Source organism: Stigmatopora nigra, chromosome 1 (assembly GCF_051989575.1).
Source record: "Stigmatopora nigra isolate UIUO_SnigA chromosome 1, RoL_Snig_1.1, whole genome shotgun sequence".
Classification (NCBI taxonomy): domain Eukaryota; kingdom Metazoa; phylum Chordata; class Actinopteri; order Syngnathiformes; family Syngnathidae; genus Stigmatopora; species Stigmatopora nigra.
In genome coordinates this window covers 18,987,249-19,014,342 of record NC_135508.1, presented here as the reverse complement: position 1 = coordinate 19,014,342, position 27,094 = coordinate 18,987,249, and the positions used below count along the sequence as shown (strand labels likewise).

Here is a 27,094-nt window from a genome sequence, read left to right as displayed (position 1 = left end):
AATTTATTTCTCCCGTTAGGTAAACATTCACTACATACATCTATTCAAATTTTACTTTTAATTTGTTTGGGCAATTAAGAATGATGTCAGATTAAAGTATTTTTTAGTTTTATAAGAAATTTGTTATTGTAATCTTGAAAAGTCACATTACTTTTTATTGTGATTTTTTATGTTTGGGGATGCACAGTTGTGAAGATTGATGGATCATGTTTCTCCTTTAAAGAATAAAACAAATAAGGCAATATCAGTCAGTCTTTTTACTATATCTATACTCTTTCTATGCTTACACCCCCCACCCCCGTCTGTAACTTGATGCATTTCATTTTTTGCAGTTCCAAAATATCGAAATTGGAGTTTTAGTTGCTCATTGTGTCATCTACAAATAAAAAAATATATATTTGGAGGATTTTGATGCATTGCAAGTAGTGTGAATGTTTATGTTAATAGCTTTGGTTCCAAGACTGACCGACTCTTGTAGGACACCTAATATAATAGCAATACCAGTTGACTGATAGTCATTGTTCATCACACACTGTTACAATTCTTTAAACACAGCCTCACCTAATTCAAAACTTTCCTGTAAGTCCTATATTACTTTACTGTGATTAAAACTGTATATATTTATTTGAATAATGGTAGCAATTTTTCTCTCTCTAAATATCCAAATATTCCATTCACACTCATTCAGTAAATTGTCACTTATGAATTTGCACAATATGTTCATATATACATATATATGTCTATTATGTGTATATATGTATAAATATGTCTATTATATGTATGTATGTATTAATATGTCTATTATATGTATATATGTATAAATATGTCTATTATATGTATATATGTATAAATATGTCTATTATATGTATATATGTATAAATATGTCTATTATATGTATATATGTATAAATGTGTCTATTATATGTATATATGTATAAATGTGTCTATTATATGTATATAAGTAAAAATGTGTCTATTATATGTATATAAGTAAAAATGTGTCTATTATATGTATATATGTAAAAATGTGTCTATTATATGTATATATGTATATATATGTCTATTATATATATATATATATATATATATATATATACATATACATATACATATACATATACATATACATATACATATACATATACATATACATATACATATACATATACATATACATATACATATACATATACATATACATATACATACGTATGTGTATGTATGTATGTATACGTATGTATATAAATCTATATAATATAAAAAAATATATATATATCCTTGTTTTCAGCATTTCAAAATACAAGCATCTCTTAACCCTGAATCGCAACAGAATGAATCTCCTTTTTAAAAATGCCCTGCAGATTCTCAATTAGGTTGAGGTCAGGGGACAATGGTGTACACACTATGACATATCTTTCCCTATTATATCCAGAAAACAGGTTCAGTAGTTTCATTAGAATATTCCTCAGAACGGAATGGTGCATTGCCTTGCAGGAGTTATTTTACTGCGGTGGTAAAGTAGTAGGCCATTTATCAGTAAACACAACTGGTTGAAGGTAGTCTATGTTTTTAGCAGCTTACTTCAAACGCTTTTTTCCTTAAGAGGCTGGTTCGAGGTGGCCAAAATTGGTTTTATGTGGAGCGGCAAGAATGTGGAGCATCAAGAGGTTCTTGCCGTGTAAGCGACACCATCGGCTTCAAATACATACTTGCCAATCACCGGTAGCTTTTTTTAAAAAGCTCCTCTCGTACTGTTGCATTTGCACGATCCTTGCTTAACACCTTATTATATATAGCATCTACATAAGACACTCACTTGCTTGTTGAGAAAAAAAATATGGTCTTAATTTTGCTAAAATGTTGTTGAAATGCCGAATATATTTATTCTTTTTGCAAGTCACTGGATTATTTTGAGCTTTACAAAGAAGCAGAAAGGTCAAACTTTTTCCTAATTTGACTCAGAAAAAAAGTAAACGTTGCACGGCTAACTTGCTTGACTGCATCAACGTCACATTTTCATTCAATGCAGCTTTTCTAATGGACATTTATCTATTTCTGGCCCCCATGCATTTCTATGTGACATCCAACAGCAACATTATTGTGGTTTAACCTATTTAAGCATGACGCAATACATACGCCATTAAGAGGGCCAAAAATACTGAGGTACAATTAAATGAAAAAAGGAAGTGAGGCAAGTGAAAGATATGGTGGGTAGTGAAATTCTCAGGCTGTTTTGAAATTATGACCCTTATTACTTACAGCACTACTGCGACTACACTTTTTTTTCCCTTGTCCAAAATTCCCTGCACCTCATTTTTTTTCTACTGCCATGTAAAATGGTGGTACATTCAATTTATTTGACAAACAAACATATATAGCAATGGTGATCACATTAATAAATCTCAAGATATGGAAAGACATATTTTCTCAACAGTGTAGGGGGGAACCCTTTAAGTGTCTGCTGTGATTCATTCACAAATCATTCTTACTTTGTACAGCACTAAAATATCATCCCAACAATTGCCATAGGTGCAAAATAAAAGGACAAATGCAATATTGCAAGAAGTATAAGTTGAAGCAAAAAGTTATAAGTAGTTGGAAGGATCAATAATGTAATAAATTGCTAGTTGATAATCAACGTGAAGTCATTAAGGACAATCCGTCACCATTTCTACTACACATGCAATTTTTATAGCAAAATTATGCCTGAAAATAAAATCGGTGGCATGATAATCAATAATTCATTTTCTGCAGTCTTATGTTACACCTCATTAACATTCAGTTGCTGGTCCCAATTGCCAAAGTGATTTCAATCTGATCCAGAGTTAGCATTGGGGAATCCTTTTCACTGTTTACTTTATGATTTTCTTACCTAATGACTAACACAAAATATGCCCTTAGACATTTTAAATACACTATGTACGATGAAACTGCTAGAACCCTTCGAGTTTAAATGTTCCTAAATGGTGGCGCCCCCTTAACAAAAACTCATTTTCGCAACCGCTTCCTGAAGCTATGAGAGGAAACGACGTAGTTCTTCCTCCACGGGAAAAGTAGGAGCCCCACCGTTCAAGTTATACTTTGTAATGGTATTGGGAGGACAATAAAAGTGTCATAGCTCCGTGAACAGGCCATCACACACTGAGCTCAAGTCTGCAGCCAAGATTTGCACACAAAGTGCTGTCTTGATGACCAATTGTGATGACATTGTTGGGTATTATTGGAAAAGTAAAAAGACCAACATGATTTGCAAATCAAAGTTCATATTCTTGAGAATTTGAAAATCAACAATCAATTACTTGAGAAGTGTTACAATAATTTTAATTTACCTCCAATTAGTATTAGAGTTTGGGAGGAGTGACGCTGATGAACAACCGATAGAGAAAGGCTAATAAAACCAATCAATTGTACTGCAATGTAACACTAATGTAGGACATGATACTTTGTAAAGAGCATGATTAATTTGACATTGCTTTCGCCAAAATCTAAGATTTGTACAGCCACTGGATGACTAATATACTCTTTTTGATGAAACGATTGAGGACTTGTTAGCTGAAGATTTATTCCAAAACATTTCCTACCCTAAACCTGGCACCAATACTACTATTCATTTACTAAGTGTCAACTAGATCCGGATAACGTCACTATGTGGAAAAGAAGAAAAAATGTTTGTAATTCTTTGAGTGAAACTGGCTAAAGCAACAGCAATTTACTATTCTTTGACGGTAGCTCTTCCTCTGCTTGGGTAAAGAATTTGGATTCTTCCTGTTCCTCCGAAAGCTTCTTCCTCCCTTTGTTTGTCAGTCTTGTGATAGGAGTTCAAGTGTATGTTTTACTTTAAACGATGACGATTTTTGAAGCGACAGAGTGAAATCTCTGTGCTGCTCTATTAGACAGGTGTGATGTTTCACATGGCTTTTAATATCAAGCAGATTCACTGCCGTAAAACTGTATTGCGGGCACATGTATACCAACGATTGAGACGATCTCCTCTTCCAAACGCCAAGTTGACATTTATAGTTTTACGGCAAAATATCATCACATCTAACGAATGAATGCAGAGGAATTTGCTAGATACTTTTATGTTACCCCGAGGATGTCACAAACTGATGTTTCAACGACAATTTAGTGGCATCACTGCCAATAGTGAATTTCGAGGAAAAAGCCACAAAAGTGTTTAGGGAGCGCCATAGTTGGGTTATTGGGAAAACGTTGTCTCTGTTCAAAACAATTAACACAACTTCAAACCCAAAACACAGGATTGAAATAAGCAGTTTGTATTTCTATCATCGCTTTTTTCATTCAATGGGTTAAAATAAAGAAAAAAAAACAGATTAAAAATACATTAGATAGATACTCTACATTAGTCAGAATCCAAAGAAAGAGAAGTATGTTTTGTCTGAAATGTTACTCAAGTGTTTTACATTATGCACGGCATGAGGTTAAAAAGAAAAATAACACATTATATTGTATCATGAAATTATTATACTATTTTGAGAGAGATTTATATTTCCTGTCTAGGCTGTAGTGACTATTAACGTAGCTTAGGCGGTAGTTGAATGAGAATTTTGGCCCCCCAGTTGCTGCGTTTACTACCTGTCGGCCTCATTGCGCACTTAGAATGTGAGAGACATACACGAGGACTTGCTGCATGTTGAAAATGTCATGTTTTTGTGGTCACGGAAACAAAAAGATCCAGATATTTGACCACTAGCTTGGGAATTACATCTGCACTTTTTATAAGGATGAGTGGCAAATTAAAACAGTACTACAAACCATGTCCGTAACTCAAAGACACACACACTCACTTTTTTTAAAATTAAAAATATACAAAACTAAGCATGATGGACAGAAATTAGAGACTTTTTTGTAATAGTTTTATCTCTGTCTTATAGTATGCTTCAAAATGTATTTTTTTCCAATATCTTTTATTTTCTTGTAACTTGTAGTCTGATCAGAAAGCAACAAATTGGGAGCACTACAAGAAAATCAATCCAGTTCATTATTCTAATTTTAAAATTGTAGAAATACACTATTATTTTGTCACTTGAATGTACAAAATTCGCTAGAGTTTAAAAAAAATATGAAAACAATATCAAATATGTAAATATATAAAATTCTACTCATCATTTACCCATATTAGAGCAATGGGTTTAGGCAGGACATTTGTTTTTAACATTGGCTTCAAGTCCTGAATAAAATCACAACTTGTATATGGTGGCTTTATAGAAGAACTACAAAGAAGTACGTATACATTTTTAGTTAAGATTAGCAAAACAATAAACTTATGAAGACTATTTAATGTGACAAAAAATATGAATCTATATATTGAATTGAATGCCTTAATTGTCATTATGCAAGTATAATGAGATTTTGAGCTTTACCATTTATTATATATATATATATATATATATATATATATATATATATATATATATATATATATATATATATATATATATATATATATATATATATATATATATATATATATATATATATATATATATATATATATATATATATATATATATATATATATATATATATATATATATATATATATATATATATATATATATATATATATATATATATATATATATATATATATATATATATATATATATAAAACAAACGAGTGCCAATGAACACATTAATCATAAGATTAGTGACACAATAACTGAGCTTCGTTGTATGAACGGACGAAGCCTGCTCGGGGCACTAGAGGAAACTTCTTTCAGAAACCACAACAGTATAGTAGCCATTAATTCCTGACAATTACATATTTATTATCCATTATGAAAGACAAATTTAAGATTTGGCTTCACCGTAATGTCTGACTCTAGCGAGGCATGTAACTAACACACACACGCAAGCGAGCACACACTCAGCCACACACACACACACACACACACACACACACACACACACACACACACACACACACACACACACACACACACACACACACACACAACTGTAAACGTGGCAGTAGACAAAATCTTCTGTGCAAAAGTCAAAATGATCATGATTGATTTCCTTGGGTCCAAGTGATTATAGTGATGCTGAAACATGTAAAGAATTAGTCTTTGATTATATTTCTCAATTTCTATTTAATACAGCATATGACAGGCTTCTCAATGATCTGACATTGAATGAGTTACCTATCCCTATGTCAGTTTTGTGAAGCAGTTAAGTTGTTGTTCGGCAAAAATGTCCCACCTAAATCTGTGACGCAGTGTGTTGTATTATTCACAGATTTTTTCTATTTAATCAGTAGTTGGAAAGATTGAAAAACTTTGTCCCTAACTTTTGATTATGTAGGACAATGAGTACCAATCCTCGATATGAAGAAGGTAACCGAAGCCTGATAGTTTACTACGGTGACCAGCAGAGATGACATCATTGAAATTTTATGACCTCTGCCAAGGAGGTCATAAAACTCGAGGTTAGGTTTTCATTACTATTTATTCGTTGTTTGTCACCTTTGTTCTCCACCTCCGACTGATATCAAAACGTAGTTGTCTGCAACGCATGCTCTGGAAAACCATTCCGCTCGTGAAAAGAAACACTTTTTCTAGCCAATGGAAAACTTCATTTCAATCTTATAAATATCAATCATAGTAGTCCAGTTATCCTAAGAAATATGCATTCAGATTCATGAAAGATTTGGTTTCAAACAAGGACAACCATGAGTCGTGCTTCGGCTTGAAAAAGGAACGAACTGCAAGGCGCTTAGACTTTCTTCAAGCAATGCTAATAAAGTATTTTGTCATGTTCGGGGGACCTAGAAGAAGATGCAACACGTCCTAATGTGATGCTTAGAACTAATGTGGCAAACTCTGGTCAAATGCTAGTTAGTCACATGATATCGAGGAGGGTCATTTTTATGGAAACGATTGCTGCTTTCTGAATTTTGGCTACTTAGGGTGGAGCAAACAACACCCACACTTAAAGGTATACACTTTTGCTATATCTTGAGCCTTTATGGCTAGTCTCTGAGTCGTCTTTCACAATTTTATCCTCACATTGTTTACCAGAGACTTTAGTGTCAATAAACTAAAAAAAAAAATTGTTTAACAGACAGTGACGGTCATTTTTTTGTGTAAAAAGACAATCTATAAATTTAGGAATATCATTTAGTCCAATTCCTTGTTGGACATTTCCATAGGAAGTTGTCCATGTCGTACATGGCACGTCTACTTCAAGCCGTCTAAAACAGCAAAAGTTGTAAATCAAAGTAAAACGTCTGCGGTGCATCGTTTCTGGTGCCCCCCTTTTTAGATAGTGGCGTAAAAACACTCATTAAAGACTTTCATATCCTTTGGTTTGGTAATTTTCCTTTAACTGGTTTTCCATGTCGACACAAGCACACACCCATGTCTGGAGCGGTAATGTGCTCCTGTGAATAATTACTCAAGTATAGCCTTACACCATTGTCATAAAGCCGTAGCAAAAGGAGTGGAAAAAAATGTTCCCCCCCCAATGAGACCACCAAACTGTTGGCTGTTTGGTTGGCATTACCGGGGTTTAAGGATTTGGACGAGTAGGCGGAGTTTAAGAAAGGGAGAAACTGCGTCATGGCTTCCCATCCAATTGTGAGCAAATGGAGGAAAGGGGCTGCAGCACAACTGCATCTAGCAGACCAGAGTCATTTGACACCTGCGCATTGAAATCATTCATCAATGCCAACTGCTCTTTTTTCCTTGCTCAAGTAATGTTATTCCGCTTGTCTGTCTCATTTTTCCTCGTGTCGGATTGAGATGATGTACTGACATCTGGGCATTTATGATGCTGGCACACAATGGCCGCTGGCCACAGCTTAGCATACTTTCGAACAACAAGCAGGGTAGGCGTCCAAACGGATACATTAACCATTGCTAACTTTAGCAAAATACCTAAATCCAGCCAAAACATTCCAACTGCTCACAGTTGGACGAGTGTATGATAGATTTGCTGTGCATGGATAATTTATTGTAATAGATTAGTTTGAAGAATTTTGATCTATTTTTTCGCATTGAGCATTTTTCATTCAGCCTGTGTGTGTGGGTGGAGGGTGCATGGATGCGTGTGTTTGTGTGTGTGTGTGTGTGTGTGGGGGGGGGGGGGGGTGCATGGATGTGTGTGTGTGAGTGTGTATGGGTGGGGGATGCATGGATATGTGTGTATGTGTGTGTGTGTAAAAGACAAATAGTGATTTATTGTTCACCTTAATTTGAACATTTGCCCGTATTTGTCAGTTATGTGACTTCCCATTTATCATCTTTTTGTATTCATTGTTTTGGTCACATTGATCATCTTGGTGAAAAGAAAAGAACATTGCTGCCACACAAATTAAGATGACAAGCTTGACAACAGATCTAAGCATTCTATGAGTGAAAACAGTTCAGGTAAATATTAATAGGGTTTTATCGAAATTTTAAATGAACTGGCCCTTTTTTTAACACCTTTCACCCAGTGTATAGAATATCACTTTAAATGATATAGTATTAAACATTTTATTATATAACACAAAAAGACTATGAACTGATTGTCAAATTTTAAAACATTAACAAAATTATTTCACAGTTTTAATATATTTTTATGCATGATTTTAAGCTGCTACTCAACATGATATAATGTGATATGAAGAACTTTTTCTAATTGAGCAGCAATAAGCTCAAGTCCATTACAAATGCATATTGTATATGGTACAAAGGAAAAGACTACTTTTTGGAATCAAGCGTATATAGAGTTAAAATGTGAATAAAACTTCAATTATTGATTTATCGTGGCACTGCATCATCTCATCAGTTTAATGCTAGTCTGTTATAGTATAGTTGACTTTTGAACACTGTAAACAAGCATGTTCGTCAGTTGGTTTTCATGTTGCTGCCATTGGGCAGAATACTCACATTTTCAAAAGCACCGCATAAAACAACAAAACATTTTTTGAGTCAGTAATATTGCAATTCATTCTCAACACTTTACATCAATCAATCATTGGTGAAAATAAAAAAAAAATGAAGTCGGTACGTGCCAATAGTGTCCAGTATAGAAAAAGTTTATATGAAATTGACCCTATTTGGACTTGAGACATGTATGCTAGAAGTGACACGATCCTGTTATCTTATATGAGGTCAAATAAGAATACATTATTTTTTGTTGGCAAAAATCCCTGCACACAGGTTCCGATCAAATCCCATTGAGTGCCTTAAAAGTCCTGTATTAAACGAAGACCCAAATGTCAGTAATGACAATCTGGCAGTTTTGAAGGCTTCTGGTGCTTTTTGGGTGGATGATTGAGTGGTATGAAGAAACAAAGACTTAAGGGCAAGCAATAAATCAATGAAGACCTTGTTTCCCCAGGGCTATTCAGCCACTTGGGGTGTAAAACTCTTAAAGGCAATGAGTACTTGAAAGTCTGTGACTGTGGACGGATTCTGACCAGCAATTATCCTGTCTGCGTGCCTCCTCGACACTGCATACCAGATACGTTTGGAGCGCTTCTGCGACACTTGAAGTTCTAAACAGACAGACAGACACACTAATGGCACTTTTCCAAGTTGCGGGAAGCGAGGGCCTCTGGCCACGATCGGTCCTAAAACGCACGCCACACAGCCTGCACCACCCACCCACACCACACAGACAAGTTATTGATGACCACTGACGGCTCGCCTCCTCACATGAGCCGGGGTGGCCGCCGTGGGCAACAAAGCAGTAAAAACAAACTGTCAAGGTAACGCAACTTGCTCATCAGCAGTTCCCGTCACTCGTCTTGTTCCTCAAGACAGATATCTCATAAAGGTGTGTGCGTTATAGCCCTGATTTCTCATCACCTAAAGTTGCGGGGCGCCCTCTGAGACTTTGCATTTCCTTTTGGGCGGTGGCCCGGCAAAGAGCGGGCTGACCAGCTCCTGTCAGGAGGATTGATGTGTCCAGCTGGTGAGCAAGAGGTGGGTTAAGAGACACGGGAGCAGGGGCAGCACACATTAAATTAGACGGACCAGAGGGGTGTGGTCGGGACCCTGGCGGAAGGCAGAGATGAGCTAAGACAGCGGCGTAACAGATGATTGCCAGAGAAGGGGACGACGGAAGTGGCTCTACCTTGGATATCTTCAAGGTGACTCACTATTACATGTACATTCCCAGGGGTTTACTACAGCAGAAAGGGATTTAGAGCGAAGGTAAGGCGATAATTTCAAGGTGCAAAAGCTCTTTGCAGATGTCCAAATATGCAGTAAATCACAGCCAAGACCTGAGGGTGTGCAAATGCTTTTGACTGAATCGGTCTGCTGGCCAAGTGGCTCCAGAATGACTAAAACATTAACAGGAGTCTTCAGAGTAGTGGCAGTGGTCCACCCATCCCCCCATCGGCACCAAGTACACAATCTCGGGACTCTGCAAACATGAGGCCAAACCAAAATGGCCTCCGTTCAGATGTTGTCTGAATGGACCAAAAACTTTTGAAAGCTGACAAATGCCAGAGGAGATGAGCGGCTTGCGTGCAAACTGACTATTTCGTCGCAACGTGTCCCCATTCCTAGTCATAAAGCTGCCGCTGGCATTTGAGCGGAGATGTTTGTGTGTCGAGTTACAGGTGTTCTTTTTAACGCAGTTGCTTAGAAAAAATAAAAACAGCTTTATGACTCGTTTTCCATTGCAGATCCGAAGAAACATAAGTGACACTGGCACTCAAAAATAATCTGATAACCGAGACCTAATATGTGTATTGGATTTAACCAGAAAGGTCAAACATTAAAAAAAATTAAAACATACATAACTTTTAATAACACACTTAGCAAACATACTTGTTGACAGGAATCATATTGGCAGCAAAAGCAAACATTATATGTACTGTATATATAGTTACTGAATATGTACAAATGAAGGCATTAACAATTTCTTTAATGCTACATTACTCATTTTGAATTCAATCAGACTGGAAGAGTTGGCAGTGAATGATCATTGTCTCAGTTCAAATAAGTTTGACTTCTATTACCGCCTAAAGTAGCCGAGGACTTACTTGGACTGTGGTTTTGTATACCTTGTTATTGTGGTGTATGTCCTGGCTGCTTGGGGGCAGTGTGGTGCATGTATGGGGATGAAACCTACAATACAAGGGTTAAATGACCAGAAAAAAATGAAGCCCCAAATGAACTACGAAATGAATAAAATGTTTTTCAAACAAAGGAGAGGAAGAATATCTGACACCGACTAACAGTATAATATGTTCCCACAACATTTTTGTGTTAATTTTTATTCTATTTTGAAGTAGATAATAACAGTGACTTTGATGCAACTTTTATGTCATTCAATGGTTTTTACATCATGTTAGCATTAAGATGGTGAGTCAAGGATGTGTTTTATTTAAATGCATGAATGATTACAACACAGCTTAATTGAGTTTTGCTGTAGACCGCCATGTGTTTTTGCTTGTTTGGTGAGAATTAATTTGAAATGTTGCCATAAAAAAATATAGAAGGTGAGGGAATAAGAGTGTTAAAAACGTTAGATAAAATTTTACTGTGTAGTGCATTTAGAACAAATACAAAGTGGAATTATTTTCTTTTGATTAATCGTAAATTGTGCATGGAAACCATGCACAGAGTAGACGATCATACAAAGTTGGAAGATAACTGGAAATATCTGGATAGGGTATAACTTGTAAGAGTTAAAGGTCAAAGTTGTCAAAATGAACATTTCAAAATAATGACCTATAGATATTTCAATTACTTTTTCAAAGTAATATAGTGTAAAAATGGTCAAGTTGGAATTATTTAAAATATATTTTAGATAAAAGCTGTCAGCTGTTAACCAATTGCTCATTTTTAAATTTGATAGTTTCTCAATACTGCAGCATTTAATAAATGACAATCCAAAATTTAACTGTACTATCTTTTGTTTACAGTAGCAGTACTTAAGGCACTATAATAGGTACTATAATATTTGCCCATTTTATAACATTTAAGGTTGTAACCACTTTCTTGATATTTACATAAATAGCTTGAAATAAAACGATAAACACACTTTCAAGGTAATACTAAATGGGGAAAATTGTTTTTGACCTACATCTCCATTAGTAATGTACTAAAATCAGACTGTATATTGTTAGCTGACTGTGTCAATCGCATTATGGTTGAGCTGCAGAATGCCACATGACCAGAACCACCCAATCACAACTTGTAGTTCACAAGTATCAGCTTCATAGGGGGTAAAAAGAAATCATTTCATATCTACAGTTTTTGTGGTGATTTTTTCCAATCAAGTCCAAACTCTAATGACAAATTGAAATTTGTTCATCACCAACCATGAATGCGCATTTATGTAGATAGTGTATTATAAAACAGATATAAACACATTTAGAATTGTTTTAACTCTAATGATTCTTTGATTAGATGCTAGATTTATATCCAGTGTATTTGTATAGTCCCTACACTATATACAGTACACGGTTTACACAAACATACACGTGCACACATACAGTGCATAAGGTATTAAGTACACTATATTTATAATATGCATAGTGTAGTATATTTACATTTAAAAGTGTTGTGTATACGTATTATACATTGTTTAGACCCCTATACTCACCTCCATTATACATCATATATGTATGTACATCTGCACAATTCGGGATTCATACACACAAATATACGTGTGTGTTTGTGTGCGTGCGTGTATATATATAAATATACATATAAAATACTAAATAATATTGGTTTCATAGTTCGAAATATCAACAGATCGAAAGATAGAGTCACGTTACAATACGTACAAATTCTTCTGAAAATGACAGACGCATTATGCAATTGAACGGTCATGATAGATTACATTTATTTTGCGAGTGGAATGGGAAAATATATATATATTTATATAATTGATCTACTCGGCGAATATTTAGAAAGAGATTTCGAGTCTTAGCTGCACCGTGATATGAATGTGCCGAAACATAAATTTATTGAATTCTTGAATCTTCCATACCGCACCTCCTCGTAATGGTTGCCGGAATCTATCCTGGCCGACTACACACCCTCGACTGGCCGCCGACAGAGAGACAGACGACCATTCGTCCTCACAATCTTACCTCCACCATATTAAATTTGTGTATTGCTCATTAATAGTAAAGTGGCGATATGAGTAGTATCAAATTCACTATTTTGCAATTTCTTAGCCATACAATTACAACTCTACATTTGTAAGTATATGACTGTCGCTCCAACTGTGCAGTGTATTTAAATATTAACCATTTGCATGATCTTTCCAATTTCCTATTTTTTTAAATATATTTTTCTTTATTGTTCTTGGATTGGCAATCAGAAGACGATTTCCTCTGCCGCGCTCACCTCGCCTCATCTGACCTCGGAATGGAAAAACAATTTAATGTTTGTGCAGTGAACATTAACAGGGACAAAAACCAATACAGCCTAAGAATTATAAGAGCCTAATTCAGCAATGGGCCTTTCAAAGTTATCATTGGACGGTGCACGGCAGAATAAATCCGAGTAACACGTGGTCATCTTCACAAAATTAATTACGACAACCTCCATTCGCTGCATGCATTTACAATGAACGCTTTGAGAGTCTCGAGGGTGGAAAGACACACTATGACGTCCCTGTTGTCTCCATGCATGTGCTCGACTGCCCCCTGGCAGATGCACTTAGTATTGCACTAGCATTTCTGTACAAATGACCACTCCCTAGCAAGAAAATACGACTCCGAAAAAAATCAACAGTCCGAGCCTTAAACGCGTCATTTTACAGCTAAGAAAAAGAATAGTCCTGCTTCTGTGAATTCAAGAAAATCATTGTGAGTATCTGAACGGATTATTGTCCGTATGGGAGATCTAACCATTCTATGATCTGCAACAAAACAGAGGGAAAAAGTCCCAGTTGGTTTCCCAACTGCAGTTTGGGGGTAGAAAGGGCCAACCATCAAATGGAGCTTGCATTGTTACTTTTTATTCATGTGTCCCCCCCCCCCCCCCCCCCTTGTCAATGTTTGAATTTGCAATATTTTAGCTACTTGCAGGCTATTGAGGAAATATATTTGACTTCTTTTTTTACATTTTCCATATGCTGGGCCCACCACTAGATTTATGAGCACGTTTACAGACTAAAAACACTGGAATCGAATCAGAAATTCTTCCACTATTCTGTAAATACGGCTTTATTTTGATTGGCAGCGAGAGAGTTATTAATATGTGTGGTAATGAACAATTCTGCTATTTCTTCTAGCCTCTTTAAACCAGTACATTTAGCATATTAGAAACGCCCTAGTGCAGACCAGGGCAATCCAGTCCTGGAGGACATCATTGGGTGCAGGTTTTTCTTCTAACCGATCCAGCACAGACAATTTAACTAATTAGATTTCTACTGATTGCACTTCTAAGATACCAGATTGGTGGAAAGGTTTCCCCTTATGGGTTGAAACGAAAACCTTCACCCGCTGCGGCCCTTTGTGGAATTAATTGCCCAGGTCTGACCTAGTGTAACTCTACCCCAGTGCTATTTAAGTATTTGCCAATTCAGTCTGACAGAAATAAAAATGCAGAAGTGATCCTGTCAAAATTTGAAATGATAACTTATAAAGAGGCAAAACTTTCAAGCCAGCTGGGCAGTATATGTCTGTGTCAGGGTGTTTGCAATAAAGCTTGCATGTTCACGGCTCCACTCCCTGTAACCTGGTAAGGTTAGATGTGCTATTAAACTACCCTCTGTCACAAACACATGCTATGTGACTTCACTGCGGAGTAGCCCCAAAACTGACACAGTGGAAATGGATACTGCATTACAGTACCGCAGTTACACTAAAGGTGGCAGCAAAGGCCCTGACAACACAACACAACACACCATAAGCCAAGAGTATCTCCAACAACACATTCCTATGACAGGTAGCTGCGTGGAAGAGGCCAACCTTGAGTGGGATGAAAGGAGCTCCCCCTTGCTGAGGACCTTAAATAGTCAATCAATAGCTTCTCTTCCATTTGAGGTGAGAAATACTGCAGTGTCTCATTTCACAGCCGAAGAGAGTCTTGTGTTGAGTAACACCTGATAAATGGACGAAGAGGACACGTCTTAAAAGGGCTTAACGAAGGAAATTGGGCAAGTGTTTGTCAAATGAGGTCATCACAATCAATGGTAGTGAGGTAAAAGCAAACCAAGGGATTTGTATTATTGCTGAATTTCAGTGTGGACGAAAAAAGAGATGTTGACACAAAATTGATGTTCTTGTATTATGATTACCATGGTTTTCTGACACTAAGGTCTACTGGATTATAAACTCAACACACCCAAATTTTCATACAGGAGCCGAAGGGTAGAAAAGTTGGAGCTTATAGTTGGACGATTACAGTGTTTCTCAGTGCAGCTAAGGACACAATATGATGTACAAATCCTTTATTTACAAAGCTATATTTACTGTATTTTCACTGTCTCTTGATTTTTTGGGGGACTTGGGTAACATGTGTATATGCGCTATAAGAGACAAGCATTATATAGGAACAATACCCAAAATACTTAAAGAAAAAGTGAAATTTCACATTTGCTCAAATGAACTGAAATAATGATATCTATTTGTTAGGAGAGATCCCAACATAGATTTCCAACGATCTGGTATGATGAGTATCAAGAAGCAGCAGAGATGATATTTCTCTATTCTGCCAAGGGTTTAGGTTTTGAAATCTTCCACAAGCATTCCCAGAAAATCGAATTTTCCCATCACAGTTTTGCAGTGGTCCTTCGGAGGCAACATGGCTCCCAGTGGCCCCGTGTTCGTGACCCTTCATTCAAATGTTTTGTGATCCAAGTCATTAAATTTCCAAGTGTCCAGCGTGAGTAGTGATAACGAGGTTGTACGTTGTTTCATTTCAAGATACACTTAAGATCCCTGTCAGTATAAATTACTCCCCGTGATGCTTCTTTTTTTTTTACCATTTGATGAGCAAGATTCCAGATTAGAGAAATACACTTGTCACATCATTTCCCGATAAATCTTGAAATAAAATGTATGCGTTTTATTTGAAGGCGGCAGTTGGGGGACATCTGGGGTAACTCGGCTAGATAAGTTAATCGAGAGGTTTGCTAATACTGGGGATAAATCGCTGGCGGGCTACAAAAAAGCCGATCAATATAGAAAGCATGTAAACAAACTAGGGTGGAAATGAAGTTGAGATGGATGGAGAATAGGAGGAGGAGTGAGCGTGACCACTAGTGCTTCAAATAAAGCACATGGCTGGGGGAAGAATGGAAGGAGGTGGGTGGGCGGCAGAGACTGGGGGGGGGGGGGGGATGCTGAAGTGAGGAGCAGCAGAAATGCAAATGAAGGGATGGAAGACGCCAGAGGAGGAGAGAGGAGGAGAACATCCAACAGAGATGGGGGCAGCGAGAAATGGAGGGAGAGAGAAGGGGGGAAAAAAAGCTAGTGTATAAGTGATTTATGCCAGTTGTATAATTTTCTACAACGCTGCCCCCCCCAACAACCCTACTCCTCCACTTCCCCATCCCTGCCTGCACCCTCCCACCATGCAGGCTGCGCTCCTCCTCACTGTCACACCAAGAAGAGTCTCTGCATGGCCACAGTGGCAAAGTGATTAAGATTCTGCCGTGATGCGACTGCAGCACTTCGCAAATGGAAGACTGGACATAATTTCCCTAAAATGCTGTTTTTTATCACCTATTTCCCCTTCATCAGCTTGCCGCACACGATTGATAGCTGATGGCACCTCTGACAACTTAACGATTTTATGCTTAGATTTATGGGCTATCTGCTCCTCTCCTTTTACAGCTCAAACTCTGTAAAAATGCTTATTTCTCAGATAAGGAGAGGGAGGGCGCGCGTCTATGTGTATGGAATAGTATCATAGCCAGCAAAATGAGTGCACGAGAGATGAGCTCCTTCACTGCATTGCAGCCAAAAAAAAGAGGCTTTCTATGACTTCATAGCTTTTTGAAAGGCGAAATTATGCTCGCACATCACCGTCTATTTAATACCACTGCTTAGATAGCGGGCCACCTTGCGCTCATCAGCTCTTAATCACCACATCACAAAGCATCATCTGCTCAATGTGGACTCTTTTCCCTACATGGCGTCATCATTTTTTAGGATTTTGCTCCATTTACTTTAAAGCAGGGAATTACAGCAACAGCAACAATATAAGTATCGTGCTTTTCATGTCCTATCCAATAAACTAGAAGCACACCAGCTTGATGTACATTAGGTATCTCATGATAAGTCATTACACTTCTCAAGTCATAACCCTCTTCTTGACTTTTCATGAGTGATGTCATCCAAGTTATTTTCGGAGGGAGGGGGGCGGGAGTGACTTTCAATGGACTTACTGGGCTGTGGTGGTGTTGGTGATGAGGCCACCACAGGAACACCTCCCGACCTGGACAGATTTACAGCCAAGTACAGGCTCCCAGTTAGCCTTCTCCTCGTCTTCACTGATGAGCTTGGCAGATCCCAGACAGATGTCCCTGGGGAGGAGAGTGTGGCAGAGAAAACAGGGTTAGGGGGGGTTAAAGAGAGAGTGAGAGAGTAAGTGAGAGAGTAAGAGAGAGAGAGAGAGAGAGGGAGAGGGAGAGGGAGAGGGAGAGAGAGAGAGAGAGAGAGAGAGAGAGAGAGAGAGAGAGGGAGAGAGAGAGAGTAAGAGAGAGAGTAAGAGAGAAAGAGGGAGAGAAGAGCAGACTGGTGAGCTCAGTGAATCAAAGACAGCAAAGGAGGACACACCCTGGAATGGGGTAATACCACACGTTTTAACAGGGAGCGTCTATAATTCATTACAGTTACCAAGGATACGAGCACCACCTTAAGAGGGAGGAAACCACACCGACTACATGTTATTCGATGCAACACATGCACAGGCGGGTGGCTGGGTGCTTAATTAATATTCAACCCTACTATGAACTTGACCTTGGTTGTAAAGACCAATCTTTCATTGAATCAAATCAGCATATTTGTTGTTTGTGGGCTTGTAGATAGATCCATTTGATTTGTCTTTGTACAGTGCCTAGTATTTAGGAAAGTGGCAAAAACAAGCTGTGGCATTTTATCCGATAACGGTTACTATTCTGTCATTTATTTTTTTAAATAAAAAAAATGTAAAAAAAGGAAACGAAATAAACACTACCCTTTAACTCAGTGCCAAACTGAATGCACCTTAACAGTTTTTTTAATATTATAAATATCTTTAACCTGATATTAATATAAAATATGTTTAAATCTATTTTTGTGCTGCCTAATTCCACTTGCTTGTGGTAAGAGTGGGCGGAGTAAAAATAAAATAAGCTCAGGTACCGGAATGTTCATTTTTCTTTGTTCCGGTAAGCACTACTTACTGTAATTGATACTGGGTTTTGTCACCCAACCCTAAAGTAATGTATGATAAAGATTTCTAAAAATGTTTGTCTTCAGCAAGGCATGCTTGAAACTGTGCGTTTGAATTTTTTTTTTATGAAAAATGCCCTAAAATTAATCCTTCAATCTAAATCCTTTCTGTACCTCTGTTATTCACATAAAATAGGGCACCTGATGAATTTCTGTAATACGTTTTAAAAAAAAACAAAAAAAAAACTAAAAGTTTGGAAAATGATTTTCTTTTTATAGCAAAATTCTATATATAGTATAATTTTTATACATATTTGGTATTGTAACATATTTCCATGCCAATAGACATCTAAGCCGCTTGAATTGGCAGGGTTAGCAGTGATCATTTAGAAAAATGAGAAACTGAATGGAATCTTTTGTGTTGAGGTGCAGTCTGATGAAGGTTCGTTCCACTTGGAGGATTTAATCCTGAATTGTCAGCTTCTTGTGGCTGCCAATGATAGCAATAGATGTCCAATAGATTTCAGTTAGGGGAGATTTTTAAAAGGGCTATTTCATCTGACTCATGAGTGAATGATCATCGCAAGCTCTCCCAGTTCAAATGCATTGGACATAAGCTACTGTCAACTGGAGAAAGTAATCTGATTTTGGAAAATTCAGATCTGCAACAGGATATTGCTATCAGGGCAAACTTTGGATTTGATGTTGTGTTTGCTTTTTGATGATATGACAATTTTAGTTGTATTTGATTTGAAAAAATGTATCCAAAAAGGTTCCCCTCAATGCTCCTTGCTTCAGTTGACTGGATTGTTGTTTACATCCAAGATGAGTATGTAAAAGTTGACCATAATTTCACATAAAAACCTTTGTCTCTAAAACAATGTAACGCAATGATACGCCTTTTTTTCCCATGGCTCACAAAAGCAGCTTTACACTCCCTGGAATGCTTAATTACTGTGCTCATTCTACATAATTGCTGTTGCTTGCTCTATCTGGGGTTTTACTGGGAATTGCCGAACAATTATTGTATGGTTTGACGGTGGCTTTGGAAGGCAGAAACGTAACACTTTAGATTTAGGGTATTTTCTCGCCTTACTTTGAGATTGACTAGTTCTTCAGAGTGCACAATCTTCCCATTTTCTATGCGAAAGACTGATGATGGTGAGCGAATGACGATGATTACAGACTTCTAAAAGGGGCTAGAGGTAGAACTTGACAACATTTGGATTTATCATCCAGCCTTTTTGTCAAATCAGGATGGTAATGATATCCGCATCTAGATCTAAACACAGTGAATAAAGGCAAGGCTTATGTAAATCACCATAATGGAAGCGATCCCGTCTTCGGAAGGTCACGAACTGGTTTAACTTGGAAAAACATTCTATGGGATTAGATAGTAAAAATACATAAGCACCCGCTTCCAGTAAATCAAACATGCCCAACATTTGATTAGTACCCGTTTCCAGTAAACGGCAGCAGGCGAAGAGGCCGGTTCGGTCATCTCGTTGTTACATCCGATTGCTCTATAGGATGTTTCAGATTAGTGTGAATATTAATGCCAATGGGGAGCCAGCGTGGGTGTACAAAAATGTAAAGAAGGAATTTGGAGGAGCTTTTTAAAGAGGGCCATTTCATCAGAATCATTATTTTTTTGCGGTTCTCTGAAGGCTCGTAACTGGCGGCCTATGAAGAGAGACATGCCGCAGTGGGGCTTAATTTAAAACCAGAAAGGTCACTGCACTAAGAAAGGTCCTCAGCTCAGCCAAAAATATAAAACCGGGAGAAAAAGGCAGGCGGCAGGGGTGGGAGGTGGTGGTGGTGGGCTGGGAATGAAAGGAGATGAGAGGATTCAGATTGAGTGAGAGTGGGGCCCATGCAGGCTGGAGGGAAATAGGTTGAAATTATTAGAGAAAACGGCAGCGCGGAGGGGAAATCGGAGACGAGCAAGAGGAAAAGTACGGGTAATGATGCGAATTGCAAATGAACTGGAACGGGCCTCGGATCAAACAGATGCATCGGCTTTTTTTTGTTTACTCTAATGGTGTGTTCTTTTTCTCCCCCCGCACGTAATTTGTTCTAATGGCCGGCAATATTAACGGAAAACACTGCATCCACGCAGTCTGTCCAACAATCTGTGTTGGCACAAACACAAGCACCCCGAGCCTTTTTGCTGTGTTGGGCGCGGCCCGCTTCAAACTGGACCGGCGTTCTAATGGTCAGATGGGAGATTTGCTTTGCCATATGCAACTCAGCACAAAAAAAAATGGCTCTGACCCGATCAGTGTGTTTACAAGCATTGATGAGATTTGATTTGGCTAAGAAATGTATGCCTGTCATGTGTTGGATTTGGCCTTGTTAACAATTGTAAACTATTGGGCAGCCTACCCCCATCGTGCATCCCACAGACCACCACCATCCATGTCTTCAATCACTTGTTTATCTATCAGTTGGCTTTAGTTGTCCGCTGGGTTTTTGACTGCACAACATTACATAAAAACTCACAGGAGCCTCATGGCAGCGGCATGACAGCTTCTGATGTAAAGCCTCATGCTCCGCACAGATAAGGCGGGTTCAATTTTAATGTTGCTAGCACACCGAGACGCACCAGGCTCACTTGTAAAACAGAATGCCCCAATCGCTTGTAAACGCCGCAACCCGGGGAGGAGGGAAGGGTGTGGGGGGTTGGGCCGGCTGAGGTGGGGCCGCATTAAAAGAGAGGAGAGGAATTCTACTTGGCCAACTCCAGCAAATACGTGGCTGGATCAATTTCGTCTCTCAAATCCCCCCAATCTATTCCTCATCTCGTTTAAAAACTAATACCCAATTCCAATCAGCAGCGCAGTAAAGCGCATCTTGTAAAAGGTCACGCCGTGACCTCCGACTTGGCCCACTTTCATTTGAAATAAATACCGAATTGCCCGATTTCAGGAGCAAGAGGGAAATCTATATTTTCAAGACTCAGACTTTGACTGCTCCTTGTCTAATTTTCGGGGTGGAAAGGGAAACCGAGAACCCAAAAGGGGCCAAATGAGGGGGATGTTTGGGATAGGTGTGCGTCTGGCGGCCACAGGCAGAACGCCGCCAGCATATACGTTAGTGGTGCCTCCCCGTGCACCCAGCCAGGGGAACTGATCAGATGGACGATCAAACACTAATCATTCCCTCACGGCCCATACCGAGTAAAGCTGTCATTAATTTTGCGGAATTACATCAAATCTGAGACATTCTTTATGTGGCCCACGGCCTGTAGACAGTTATACGACAGGGACTGCTGCGCTAAGCAGATGGGGCAGCTTGGCCGTGCATACTAAATACCTCCGTCCCCCTTCTCTCTCCATCTCCTCCCTCCCTCCCAACGCTGGTACCTACTTGGAGGCGCTCTGCTCCGACTCGCTGCCTTTGTTTTCCACCCATCTACTGCGTCGTCTTGAATATATATCATCTCATCAGTCTGACTCATTGTGTCACCCATCGCACACACACACACACTGGCGTCCGATACTTAACCAGAGATTGCTTAATTAGAAGGCAAAGTGCATTCATGTCTGTTACTTGTTACAAAATGGTGTTCAACGCAAAACACTGGCGTGAGATAGCGGGGTGGGGTGGGGGTGTACTATTGCTGACGGACATAAATGTTAATGCTTTTCTCTTGGATGTTGACAAATCTAATGGTTACACACAACAGAAGGTCATAATCCCATTTGAGGTTTCCTTGGCAACTGATTATGGCTGGAGGCAATGTGCAATTTACGGCGAGTGACACATACCTGCCATTGCCTTTGAATGAGACATGTGGTAAGCTATATTCAGAATGACCACCCCAGGTAATGAAACTGCAGTAGCACTCAGGGGCTATGCCATTTCCTTATATTGAGAAGAATTCCAGGCCAGGTTGGAAATAAATACAATAAAAATAAGAAAATAAAATCAACAGACAAGAGGAATTAAAACGGTGCTATCACTGATAAACAGCATACTTAGACTTTGGTAGCATAATTGTTTTTTGTTGTTGTTTTTGTCTAATCTAATACTTAACCGTGTGTATGTGTGTGATTGTGTAGGGGTGTGCAAGTGTGTTTACGACAGCCAAAGGAGGCATAACAGCAAGCTGCCAGAACAAGAGCAAGCCGTTCTATGGACAATCAGTCTACAAATTACTCCGAAGCCTATACACAATCCAACTAACCCGCCGCACGTGTTCTTATCATTTAAAAGTCAAAGCAATTCTCTCGAACTGGAAAGGCGCATTAAACCGACAACATGGTAAAAAAAAAATAGAAAAAAAATCTCCGGAAAACCCGCAAATACAATAAAGGCATGCAACAACAGATTCAGCTAGTCATTGCGGTTCAAACTATTTAATTATCTGGCTGCACAGAGTGGTACTGCTCGCTCACATGGAGACTGCACACTATTAATCCACTTAAACACAATTTATGGGGACTAAACATCGACTGTCCATCGACATAAAATTACTTGAAGCATCCTTATAGCGTCTTGAGCAGACTAAATTAGCCAAACTGGACTTCCTAATTGAGGAGGAGTAAAAGTACTGTGTGACCGAATTGACTGCTCGTTGAGCAGAGATAAATAAGCAGGCTATAAAGCGGATGAGAACACCAATAACTATAATTATAAATTACCAACATCATTTAAGATGAGGTTACTGATACGAGGTTACATTCCTACCAAGTGTCATTTTTCTTCACATGTACTCTTTTTGTGAACTTCATGGCCCCCGTGGAACATCAGTCTTTTTACTTTAAAGTAAGCAACACGTCGGAAACCAGTTTTATAAAAATCTCATTTCAATCTTCGAAAATTCTCATTTCTACATGGCAAACATGTAACGCTATATATTAGAAAATACATTACCAGCTCATATCGGCCTTTTAACTTTGGCACACCAATGTCTTAATAAATTTCAAAGGTATATTGGCAATAATACATTTGAATTATTTTCATGATGAGTGGCAATGTTGCATTATCATTCATTATAAAACCTTTTTTCCTAGGAGCACAACATATAAAAATCAGTCCTGAAATTTGTCATTTGAAATGGAATTTGTCTTTTTTTTGTGCTAAAAAGTCTGAGATTATTGACCCCTCTTAATCTGTATGTAAAGGCATTTCTCGAAAATGGTATCAAAGGTATCAAAATGGAATACTGCCATCTGCTGTGCAACTTCTGTACAAGCGAAAGTGTGCAGGACAACAATTGAGCAAAAACCTCAACATTGTCCTGGAATTCATTAAAGCTGTTTCATGTTGTTCACGAGGTTTCCAATGTGTCGCTTAAAACAATTCAAAAGAACAATAACACTTTCCAACTTCCAGCTCAATCAGTGAGTAGTCAACAATAAAACTTAGTCCTTTGAAACAACTGGAACAAACTGTCCTGTAGCAAAATTGGGATTTTTTTTGGGCAGAAAAATGATAGAAATCATTCATATGTTAAGTGATTTTCACCTTGTATCGTTTCCACGCTGAAATCAAACAATTCTGACGCACAAACAAAATGGACTTCCAAAGAGGTTTTTTTTTTTAAATTCATAATACAACCATGTGACAGCTCCCATTTTATACTTTCCGTCTGGGATTTGTAGTTTAAAGCATAGACTGTCAACCTCATGACCCAAATGATGAACTACATTTCCCCAACTTCATCAGAAGAACAGGACATGCAGATGCTGTTATTTTGTTATAATTTAGATGCGGACACTTTTACAACCCCGTTTGAAAAATTCTTTTTTTTTATAGGTCAAATTCAGGTTACTTCTGTTTCTTCTCCATCAAATACAAACAAAGAATGTCTAGAGCACTACGGATCTTCCTCTATCTCAAATTCTTTACCCTATGCTTGCCACATGGTAAACTATCAAATCATAAAATAACAGTATCAAAGACATCCCAAATAAACAAAACATAACAGTTAACAAAGCACCAAGATAGAACCTATCTGAAAAAAGACAATCCAAAAGAACAACATCTGCAAGCAAAAGCCATGATGCAAACACATTCAAAATAAAAAAGAATTGCCATTATTAAAAAAAAAACGTCTATAAAGATATTTCTAAAGCGTCACATTAAAGTCACAGTGAAATGAATTAACCACAAATGGCAAAAACATGGAGAAGTGGTCAACATTCTTAGGAGTGGATGGTGTATAAAAATCAACCAAAAACACAGCGAATCACCCGAAAGGTTAAAAAAAAGAATGATTGTCGTTTAAATATTTCAGATCTTACTTTAGACTAGTGTTCATAATTGAACAATATGTGAGGGACTTGTCAAAAGCAAAAGAGACACACAAAAAAAGGACAGAATATTTAAAAATATATTTTCTTTGGACTGCAGAGACAGAGATTTAGCTTTTTAGAAGCCATATGTCTATTTGCAACTGTCCGATGAGTTACATATTCTCTATGACCGAGTGTCAGCAATAATTTTCTATTGATATTTTTAAAAATCTATTGATTCCACAGGTAAGAGCTCTCATAAAGCGAATACACTGAATATTTCACACTTTGTACATATAAAAACAAAGGGCCATTAGAAATTGCAAAAAAAAAACAGCGTAAATGAGCGATTTCTTTTTTTTTTTTGCTGCTACATATCACTAAAAGATCACAGATACATCTAAAACATTCGTAAAATCATCAACAATATTTTGTGACATTGTGAATGCAGTAAGAAGTACACGTTTACTCTCCTTTTCAGTGTGTAGAGTTTTAAATGCTTTTCATCAGGAAGGTGAGTAATGACAGAGCCAAGACACTGGCAAGGGCCGCCCATGAGCGTGATTCAGTGTGAGGGGCACAGGTACAGCAGATGAGGCACTGACCTCTGCAGGAGTTATTTATTATCGCACACTGAAGCATATTGTCACTGTTAGTCTTGCTTGAGATAGTACTAGGAGTGAAGAAATTCCATAGAAATGGTGCTTTGTTCCATATCAGTGATGAAAAAGTGACATTGCCCCAGAAGTGACCCGTGTTTGGCACAGTGAATTACAATACAGCTCATAAATTTGGTTGTGTGACTTACTGGTTGGCTTTACAGGCCTCCTCCTCTTCTTGGTACATGGCGTTGTCAAAGGAAATCTGCATAAATTACTCCGTATTAATGTGATGTGGAATCATATGATGCCAGCTTCCTTTATGGACTGTGTGTGTGTAGTCACTATGGGGGGCACAATGTGGTTGTGGCAATAGATGTTCAATCCATTTGAATTTGGGCGAGTGGTTAGGCAGAGGTGGGCAAACTGGTCCTCGAGAGCTGCTGTGGGTGCAGCTTTTTGTTCCAACCCAGCACAGACACTTTGACCAATGAGATTTCTGCAGAAAACAAGAAGCACCTGACTGCAATCCACTGATTGCACTTGTAAGACAGCAAATTGGTGAAAAGGTGTCCTTTTTATGGGTTGGAGTGAAAAACTGCATATACCTGTGTAGTATAGTTTGCCTACCCCTGGGTTAGAGTGTTGACCTCACAGTTCTGAGATCGAAGGCTCGATCCCGGGTCCAAACCATCCTGTGTAACGTGTGCATGTTTTTACTAGGGTTGTATAAGTTTTCTTCAGGTACTTTGGTATCCTTCCACATCGCAAAAACATGCTTGGTAGGCTAGCCACACTCTATATTGTCCATGGGTGTGAGTGTGAACTTGAATGGTTGTCCGTCTCCTTATGCCCTGCGATTGGTTGTCCACCAATTCAGGGTGTAGCCTGCCTGGTGCCCAGAGTTAGCTGGATTGGGCTCTAGCAACCCTTGTGAGGATAAGCGATTCAGAAAATGAATGTTAGTGTTGTGTTGTGACGATCAGACTCCTGGTTTGCTGGTATGAGGACATCTAGTGGCCATTCTGCTTCACTGATTTAAGCAATGTCATTAAAATAAAGTTAGGTCTGGAGTATTTTTAATAATACCCGATTAAACTTCACAAGAGAAGGAATTTATGGCAATGTATAATTTACTATCGTTTTGGCGACACACCTTCATATTGGTCAGCACTACAGTCTTGTCCAGGGGTGGGCAAACTCTTCCACAAGGCCCGCACTTGGTCTGGGTAGTCATATCAGGAAGGAAAAGCAAAGAAGCAACATTGTTGGGTAAAAACATCAGAGGCTTCATTGACCAGGCTTTAGCTTTTAAAATGAGTCACTAGGTACTTGTTTTGCATTTTCATTGTTTCTCTCAATATGTCACGCCAGGAAACTAAGCGAATGACGGTGGATATGGTCGGAATCCAAGTCAAAGGAGGGTAGCAACAATTGTATTGTGTTTTATTCATTTAGACCAGTTTCCAAGTGGTACTAGTGCAAACTCATGTTTTGCTTGGTTTATGCCTCTGTTGCTTCCAGTGCTGCCAACAAATGCTGATGCCAAGCAGCTCCCATTTACGCGGTATACTTTTGGGCCTTTCAGGTTTTTTGGTTTTTTTTTTTGTAATGATAAAATCTTTTTACGCAAATCATCCTTAATGTACTCAGGTCTTACTTTTGAAAATAACATACTTCCAATAAAATGTAAGGGTTTGGCGGATTTCTAATGATCAGTTAATCGTCACTCCTCACCAATCCACATACACTCGTGAAATTCAATCGAACAGCTGTGTCATAAATTCTGCTGTCACAAGTATAATAACAATGCTCAGCTTGGTCGTTTAGAAACTCTCAGTATGATAGTTTTCCTCAAATACAGAACCACACTGTAACCATTATAGTAAAAGTGTTCATTTATTATACCTCTGTACGATCTAGTACACTACCACCATTGCAGAC

The 27,094-nt window shown here is 38.2% G+C and overlaps 1 long non-coding RNA gene across 4 annotated transcripts in view; it reads right to left on the bottom strand.

Moving 5' to 3' along the window:
• Positions 1 to 25,571, bottom strand: part of LOC144203018 (uncharacterized) — a 41,740-nt gene extending 16,169 nt beyond the window's left edge. For 3 of the 4 annotated variants that reach the window (XR_013327769.1, XR_013327860.1, XR_013327639.1), the window contains exons 1-2: positions 25,360 to 25,571; positions 17,322 to 17,459 (exon numbers count right to left, since the gene is read on the bottom strand). This is a non-coding gene — a long non-coding RNA (uncharacterized LOC144203018). Of the gene's footprint in view, positions 1 to 14,068; positions 15,033 to 17,321; positions 17,460 to 25,359 lie in introns of those variants that run through there. The other variant, XR_013327812.1, reaches the window with a different exon arrangement.
• Positions 25,572 to 27,094: the final 1,523 nt, after the last annotated feature.